Source organism: Erithacus rubecula, assembly GCF_903797595.1.
Source record: "Erithacus rubecula genome assembly, chromosome: Z".
NCBI lineage: Eukaryota > Metazoa > Chordata > Aves > Passeriformes > Muscicapidae > Erithacus > Erithacus rubecula.
Genome location: NC_136661.1, coordinates 22800182 through 22809893, shown reverse-complemented (window position 1 = coordinate 22809893; position 9712 = coordinate 22800182).

Sequence of the window (9712 nt, the reverse complement as noted above, 5' to 3'; positions counted from 1 at the left end):
AATGTTTGCATGATTCATTGGTTAAACCTGATCTAGTGTTAAAATTTGAAATTAAATTTTAAAATGCTCCTTGTTCATTTTACTAGTCAGCCTCCAGATGGTGACAGTCCAAGCCAAATGTCTGTAGATTTTCTACATATTTACCTCAGATTTTACCTTCCTTTTTTAAATAGCTTTCAGAAGTATTAATTGCAACTAAATCAGAAACTACAGAGCTAAGAGGGAGGTGAGTGTTTTGCTAGCCCCAGATAGTATCAATTGCCCACAGATGCTTCTCTGACCTAGACGCCCTGAAGGCACAGCCAGTTTTGCCTGTGCTGAAATTTAGGGAGAACAGGCTCTGCCCTCCTGCTTTGATTTACATTTCATGTATTTGAAGGCAATTGCCGTGTTTTGGCCAGTCTTTCTTTTCTCTGGATGAGCTTTTCCCTTTTTCCCTTCTTTGTGTGCTCAGTTACCCTTATTTACTGGAATTCCTTAGGGCCACCTCTCCTCCCAGCCAGCAGCTATTTATTAATAGTAATACTGAAAATTCCAAATCAGCCCCATTTAGGGAAATTTACCAGCATTCCTGCTTGATTTTTTTCTTGCAGTGAAAAACTGAAATGTACCTTGTCTGGTTTCTACCTGTTTAGCACCCATTTAATTGTTGATCCACCCATAAAATGTTTCTTTAATTAACTTCTGAGAAAGTCTAATAACAGTTTGTATAAATCCATATGATGACATTTCCAGCTTTTATTCACCCAATGATTGGTTTGGCCTCAAAGAAAACTGGAATGGTTTAATGTCATTTGTTGTCAACAAATCTGTGTAATTTACTCTATTGCCTCCTTATAGTGGAGAGAGTTGTCTGTTTGTCCTTATATTTTTTAGTAATTGGAATGAAGCTGACTAGGTCAATTTTTTTTTCTTCTCCTTTTCCATTTTTCTCCCTGCTAAAATACTGCACTTCTGATTTTTGCAGCTTTTGGGAATACTTTTCTGTCCATCATTTTCTTCATGCCAGAACTCTTAGCAATTCTGCAACTGAACCACATCAGTACCTCATGTGAATTTCACCAGAATGGTGCATTTTAAAAATCACATATTTACTCCCCACTCTAACAAAAAACTAACTCTAACCCCCCCAGTGCTCTAATAATAAAGTGGGTCAGTTGGCCAGAGAGATCAGTGGCACTTTTCTGCCAGCTGTGCTTTGACCTCTGCCTGTAGGGTAGATGCCTTGCTGACTTGTATGCCCCTTCATCCTTTCCCATTTGAAGGTCTCCTGTTATCATGTCTTTCATAAGTGCCTCTAGATTTGATGAAAAGAGCATTAAATTCTCTGGTCTCTGTACATAACAAGCTTGAGCAGACTGGGGATTGTTTTTTTTTTCCCCAAATCCAATGAAGATCCAAAGAAAACTCCTGAAACTCTGTATTTTCCCTTTAAATAAAGCCTGTAAAGTACTTCAAAATGTTTTAGCCATTGCTATCACATGTATGTAAATATGGTGAAAATTAGAATCAGGTTGCATCTTGACTGAAGATCTAACACCACCTGCTGCTTGAGGTGTATCTTTGGTGAAAATTTTGGTGTTGGAATGGAGAGGGTCTGAGTGATGGGAAGTATAAGCTCTTGTTTTTAGACAGAGCATTCCAAGGCTTCTCAGAGTTGTGAGCTGGTGATAGATTTTTTGCATAAACATTATTTTTCTAGGTCATTTCAGCATTTGTTGGCTGGAATGAGTGAAGGGGATATGCTGAGAGAAAGGAAGATAAGCAAAACTTAACAAGTGCAGGGAGAGGAAGCTGTACTTCCTCCAAACCATTCTCAGCACTGTTTCTAAGTTGTTTACTTCCTATTTTGATACCTAGAGCAACAAGAGACAAGGTTTCCAAGCAGACTTCAATTGGCCTTAGGCACTGTTTAGCCTCACTTCCTTTCAGGAAGCAATTGTGATAAGGTCTGGGGCTTTGTTCTGGGAGGTTTTTCCATCTATAATGTTGGGAACATACAACCCCGACTTTTCTGCTGGCTTATAAAATTTTTTTGAGGCACCTTAGTATTTTTAAGAGGGGTTTGTGCACTAAACACCAAGGTTTCAATAAGGACAATATAGGTACTTTATAAGCTAAATGACTCTGAGTTTCTATTCTATCTGACAGTCTGTATTTTCTGCTAAGAGCATCAGCTTACTGCTGCTGGCACTCAAATCTACATTTTCTGGGATCCAGCTCTTCCTGATGTTTCAGCTGACCTGAAGACTTCTGATCTCTTCAGTAGGAAAAGTGCTTTAAGCTCTTCTTGTGATTCTGTCCCTTTGTGCAAGTAATCTTTGTATGTGGCCTTAAGAGTGACTTTCTAAGTTACAAAATTCTTCCCAGTGAAGCCAAATGATGAAGGAAAGCTTCAGTGCATGCAAGCAAAAGTCATTGGTAGTTCTTTTGAGTGGGCTGTCTATCCAGCTATCTCTGCAACAAGACCCTAAATAAAAAAAAGCAGTTCCCACTGAGTACTAAAAAAGGTGGGATGAATACACAGTACAGAAATACACAGGACATTCCCCTTACAGCATCCTGCTCTTGTGCTTTAGCCAAGATGTGAAATTACCATATTTAAGGGTAAGGTTATACCCTTTATTTACCATGTTTAACTGTATTTAAACTTGTTGTCTCTCACAGTTCTAGTCCTGCTTTGACTCCAATTGAACTTTGGCCCAACAAATTTTCTCCCTACAGTAGCAAGCAGCATCTCTGTATTCTTACCATGCTACCTAACCTTCCTTCCACTGGGCATACACCTTCATTTTTCATTTTATTTCTAATAGAAGATCCTTGCTCAGCCAAGCTGGCCTTTTGCCTCATCTGCTTGTCTTTCAACACTTAGGAATTGTCTGCTCTTGTGTGTTTAGGAGGTGATGCTTAAAAGGTGACCATTAAATCATTAAATCATTAAAAAATGATGCTTAAAAGCACTGATGGACCCAGCATCTGCACCAGTATTTCCCAAGGAACTCTATTTACTGTTTATGCTCCTGTCCAGGCCTGAAGATATGCTCCTGTCAACATAGGTTTTAAACTTGAACTATTTCTGTTAGACAAAAAGCATATATCGCTGAATGGCTTGGGTGTAAAATATAAATAAATCACTGAATGTCTTGGATGGGAAGGGACTTAAAAGATCATCTATTTCTACTCTCCTGCCATGGGCAGAGACACCTTCCACTAAACCACATGATCCAAAGCCCCATCCAACCTCCAGGGATGGGACATCTACAACTTCTCTGGCAACTTGTGCCAGTGCCCAGGGTGTGCCACCACCCTATTTTAAAGAAATCACCAGTATTGAACTCTGTAAAGGACAGTGTATAAAACATGCAAGACTTATGGTAAGTTAATGGCAAACCATAGATATTATTTCAGTAGGACTAAAAGCTTTCAGAAGTGCAGCTTGAATTGAAGCATCCTGGGGCAAGCAGAAATCATTCTGAACCTTCAGAGGTGATCTCCAGAAGATGAACTTCCACAACAAACATCCTCCCACACCATGATGTGCCAAGAAAAGTGAAACTTCAGCAGCAAAAGATAAAAATATATAATTCAAATATGATTTTGGAAGAGAACAGAAGCAATCCAAACCACCTAGAGGAAATGCTCTGAAGAGCTCACTCCCTTTTTCCACAGTAGAGTAGAAAGACATGAGCCTATGGAAGGGAATTAAAGGAATGCTAAGTAATAACTAGGACTCAGTATAAATAATGAGGGAGAGTAAAGCACATATATAACTGGAATGTATAACCATATGATTTAAAAAAACCAGCCAAACAAACTAGAAAGAAAACAAAGGCCAATACAAATTTTGCCAATACAAAAAAAAACTTTAGATGATGAGGATGGTAGGCAGGTAAAGGAGAATGTAGGTATTGAAAATAAAACCAAAAACTTACAGGGATACGAGCTAAAAAATGTACACAAGAACACCAGGAAGAAGGATTCAGAGTTAACAGACTGTGGTTTCTCCATCTGGAGAATTATACAGCATCCTCCTGATTCCAAGTGGGCATTGCATCAAAAATGTTAATAGGAGAGACTGTTCTCAGCCTGTGCTGTATAGGCAGCTAATTAATTTCTTATTGAAACAATACTGGCAAGGACAAGTTCCCTGACTGTTTTTGATCCAATCTGGAATTTGTAATTTTATTCTAGAACTGCTGGGTTAATCTCTTATAAAGGCATGGGAAGCATGTATTTGGCCTTTGCAAAGAGGATAAGAGAAAGTACATTAGGAGTCCTCCTTTCCTTAAATATGTTTCAAGGACGGGATGGATGCAGTTCATCTGCTTTCATTCATGTGGCAATTTTCCAAACAGGAGCTGGACAGAGTATGTGCATTGTCCCAGTGACTGCCTGCAGAGGATTCAGAAAGCCCAAAGCGCCATAATATATAACACAGTGCACTGAGTCTGGGTGCCTGAGGAATAGCTGTTCTTATAAAATGTGGTTGCATGAAATTCAGGTTTTCCCTGGCAAGGAACAATGAGGACAGTGGCAGAGCAGGGATGTGTGCTGCCATGGGTGCTCAGTATAGCCACCACTGCACACTTGTATGTTATGTCTTAGTAACCTGTCACTTCAGCAGGGGTAGTTTTGTAACATTTAAACTCACAGAGCTACTCAACAGGTAAAAAACACAATATGCACATTACTTTTATGAAAAAGCAGCATATTTGCAGTGTTTTGGCAAAATATTCTCTTTGGCACAAACACTGTCAGATTGCAAAAGTGTTTAGAAGCTGCAGGTTGTAGATATACACCAACTGGGATTTCAAGGGTGATGATGTTGGCCAGATGCCCAAAACCCAGCTGGCCTTCTTACTTAATTACCTTTGCTCTATGCGCCACAGAGCTTTTAAACATCTATATCCAGTAGGAAAGAGTATCCTGAGTATACATGCTGTAGTTCAAACTACATCAAAACCTGGGCAGAATTTTCAGCATCAAACAGGTGCAGTTGAGAGAAAGACAATATCAAATATGTGCAGGAAGAGTGCAAAGTTCAGGTATATCTTTATCAATTCTGTGACTTGATAATTAATGGCTACGTTTTGCTAGAAACTTACATTAGAAAAAAGCCTAAGTAGGACCTGAAAAGAGGAAGAACTGTAAGGTATATGAGTAATTGCAAAAACAGACTGAGATTAATAATTTGATAATTTGATTTTGGTGGCAGGGAGAGAGCCCCATTCAGAAAATGATTCCAAACAAGCAGTCAGGTTGCAATCAGCTAATTTCTACTGTGATTTTCTATTTACAGACAAAACTCAACATGCTTTTACAAGGATTCTGGTCCAACTGCTCAAAACAAATTTCACTTCTTCCTGCATACCATTTGTGGAAAGCTTAATGGTAATGAATTCTGGCATGAGCTGTGGCCTGCAAAGGACGTGTGGGCACAGGGCTCTGTGTCATGGAGAGCCTCTGTCTGCCTGGACACCACCATTTGCTGCCTTCTTAGTTTTTCTCGTTGCCAGTATGTAATGGGCCACCCCATGACTCAGCAGAGGCACTTCCTTTGGTTTGTTTTCCTTTTTTTTAGTTTGATGTTATCATAGATTACCTCTATGGGTTAAAAAAAGGGTCTTGCTTTCAAAGGTTGTTTTGAAAAGTGTCCTGCCAGATCACTACACTGAAGTGTAGTAAATTGCATTCTCTTCAATAGGCAATTCGCTTCAACAATTTAACTTCTTTTGAAAAATATACCTGAGAGTGTCAATTATATCCTTGTGGTTAGGAAAAAACTACATTTTACCAGTGGAGCTAACTTGTTATGACCTTAGGTAAAATGTCAACTGCAATAAAAAGTATTTTCAAGTGTCATTTATATACTAAGGTTTAAAGAAACATTAAAAAATAATCTGGCTGTGTTTGCAAAAATATTTACAACTTCATAGTCTCAGAGATAATGAGGCAAAATGTAGCTCATTTCTTTCACAGTAATGACTTGGTGCTCACTAAATGCTCAGTGGACATTTTTTTTTGGAAATCATTATAAACTTGGGCTTTAAAAGCACTGATTGCACTTTAGATACTCTTCTAGTTTCTCTCTAATGGATTATGACAAGCAAGTTCACAAGGGGCTCTTGTTTCCCAGGAGAGTGGGTGGCAGAAAGGCATTTCAGAGAGACAGTGGGGCAGCCTAACTTGGAGTGCTGGGGCAGCTCTGGGTGCCACAGTGTGAGAAAGGCATTAAACCATCAGAGAGTGCCCAAAGGAGGGCAGTGAGGATGGTGAAGGGTCAGGAGGAGAAGCTGTGTGAGGAGTGGCTGAGGTCATTTTGTCTGTTCAGCCTGGAGGAGACTGAGGGGAACCCTCACTGCAGCTACAGCTGCCTCATGAGGGGCAGAGGAGGGGCAGACACTGATCTCTGCTCTCTGCTAACAGGGACAGGATGCAAGGGAACTAAAGGAACTTTGTAAGGCGGGCAAAGACCATGGCAGAAGGTCTCCATACTTTAAAAACCTGTTGAACATCACCTTCTCTGCCCACATTCTCGTCCCCCACGATATCAAGAACATTATGTTGTGCCCCCTCTGCTGAATATCTGCTGAATCTCTGCCTTGGGAAAGGGGTTGGAAAAAGCTATTGAAAGGACTCTTTACCAACCTGTCAGGAAGATGAAGCAGCACACCACCTCATGATAGAACACATCTGTGGAGAAGGTGATTTCACAAGACCTCAGGGCCAGGCCCAAGGAAATCCATGAGCACATTCTGAATGGTATTAAAAATGCAGCAAAACCAGCACTGATACAGACTTCTGACGATGCCTCCCCGATATTGAAATTTGCACAAACCAAACAGGATTCTGATGAAACCTTTATAAAATTCATTGATAGACTGAAGGGCTCTATTGAAAAACAAACAGAAAGCACAGACATCCAAAGAGAAGTCTTGTGCAAATTGGGTATTGCCAAATGCAAATACTAAATGTATTTGAAGGCCCTCCCTCTTGATCCAGAGCCCACAGTGGACCAAATGATAGAGGCTTGTGCCAAACAGTCATCAATTGAACATATAGTAGCAATGCCTGTTTCAAAAGGGATGGCTGAAGCAATTGCCACGGTGTTTTCATTGTGGGGAGATGGGCCACTTTATCAAGGACTGCCAGATAGAAAATGCACTGAGAACTCTCTGCCTCCTTGCAAGTCTCACACACTGGGCTGCACGAACTGTTGCCATTGTCAGGCTCCTAGCCATTGTCCAAAGCCTTTCCACCAACAGACTTCCCATTGTCAACAGTCACAAAACTTTCAGGGGGTATGGGATGGTCCCATGCGAGGACAACAAGTGGAAGGCTGTTCTGCCCTGCAATTCCTGCCATCCGGGAGGACAGGTACGAGGGAAAGTCTTTTGGCATCCTTCGGACCAGGAGCTATGATTGCAAATGGAAGAAGCTTTCCAGCCTTTGCAAATAAAATCCAGGAAACAATTGGTAAGTGCCCTTTCAATACAATTTGATGATGTTTGCTTCTACAAAGTTCCCACAGGACAATGTGGGCCCCTTAATACCCTCAAAGATATCTTGGTAATTGGCAACTGCATAGATGGGCCCAATGAAATTAATGTTATTCCAGAAGTCCAATCCTTACGCCCACCTGATGAAATTACTGTAACTGTCTGCTGCCCTAACCCACCACACTTTCTGATGAAAGGAACTATTATTGCACAAACTTTGCTATTGCTAGATTTTGATAATAGGTTCCCGGAGAGCCCTACAGCATGCTGGGTGGACGTCAGGGGTGAAAAGAAAGCAATTATATAGTGTTGCCTGCTCGGGAAAGGTAGTGATCTTTACTTAAAAGGAATGGCTGACACCAGGGCTGATGTCACACTTACAGCCTGTCGTAAGTGGCCTGTGAACTGGGAGCTGGCCCCAGTCACCAGGACCATCTCGGGGATTGGAAGATCCGTTGTCTCCATGAGGAGCAAACATCCCATCCTTGTGGAGGGACCAGAGGGCGAACAGCTACCATCAGGCCATTCACTGTAAAAGGTCTATGACATTACAGGGCAGGGACCTCTTGTCTCAATGGGGAGCTCAGCTAGAAATCCCACCTCCATCATGAGATTTCTAGTCAGGGCCACAGAGGAGCGTGCCATCTCACTGCTCACAGGGAAAAAGATACTCCAGTATGGGTGGACCAGTGGCCCATTCCACCAGGAAATTATGCGCTCTTGAGCTCCTTGTGGAGGAGCAGCTTTCCAAGGGTAACATCACTCCTACCAGCATATCAGCAGCCCTCTCTGTCCTGAAAAAACCCAGCAAAGGCAGATGAAGTTTCCTCCACAACCTCAGAGAAATTAATGAGGCCATTGAGGACATCAGTCACCTGCAGCCTGGCCTGCCCTCTCCCTCCATGTCAAGCCCCATGACTGGAGAGTGGTGGTGACTGACATTAAAAATTGCTTTTTTAATATTCCACTTCATCCTCGAGATGCTCCCAGGTTCCCCTTCTCTGTCTCTTTCATCAACTGCCAGGCCCCTCTAAGAAAATACCACTAGTGTATCCTTCCACAGGGCATGAAAAATGCCATCAATTTGCCAGTGGTACATTGCCTGCGTCCTTTCTCCCATCAGAAAGGCCCACCAAGCTGCCATTATATATCACTATATGGATAGTATACTCATCTGTGCCCAGGACCAAACTGACTTGGACAAAACCCTATTGACACCATTCATGCCATTGAGGAGATTGGATTTGAGATCCGGGGGGACAAAATTCAATATACCAGTCCCTGGACCTACCTAGGACTTCAGATTGATGAGTGAACTGTTGTACCCCAGCAGCTCACCATCAAAGATAACCCCAGGACCCTTCATGATCTCCACCAACTCTGTGGGTCCATCAGCTGGCTGTGTTCACTGCTGGGGATCATGACAGAGGACCTCGCTCTGCTGTTCAACCTCCTGTGTGGAAGTGAGGACCTCGACTTGCCACAAACCATCACTGCAGAGGTCCAGGAGTCCATCTGAAAAGTGCAGGAAGCCCTCTCAGGCATATGGTGCTGATCTGGCCCTCCCCTTTCAGCTCATTATTCTGGGTAAGCCACCCAGATTCCATGCTCTCATTTTTCAATGGGACTTAAGTCTTAGAGACCCATTTTTTATTATTGAATGGGTTTTTTGTACATAATCGACCAGGCAAAACAATAATAACATCTCAAGAATTAATGGCCCAGATAGTCATTCAAGCCAGGGCACACCTCCACACCCTCGCAGGGTGTAATTTCACATACAATTTTTTTTCCCAATCATACCAGAAGATTTGGAGCATTTGTTCCAAACCAATGAGTACTTCCAGTTCACCCTGGATAGTTATCCAGGCCAAATTTATGCAATCTACCAGGCCACAAATTATTCAAAACAGTATTTAATTTGGTTCCAAAATCTCTTCAAAGCTGGACACATCTTCAAGCCCTAACAATTTCACAGATGGCTCTGGAGCACCTCACACATCAGTAATGACCTGGAGGGATCCTCAGATGCAGAAGTGGGAGTCTGACATCCAAATCATTGAGGAATCCTCTCAAAATCCAGAATTGGCAGCCATCATTAGGGCCTTTGAGAGGTTCTGAGCACCTATTAATTTGATCACTGATTTGGTTTATGTGGCTAGAATAACCATAAAGGCTGAACATTCTTTGCTCAGGCACGCATCCAATCCTGC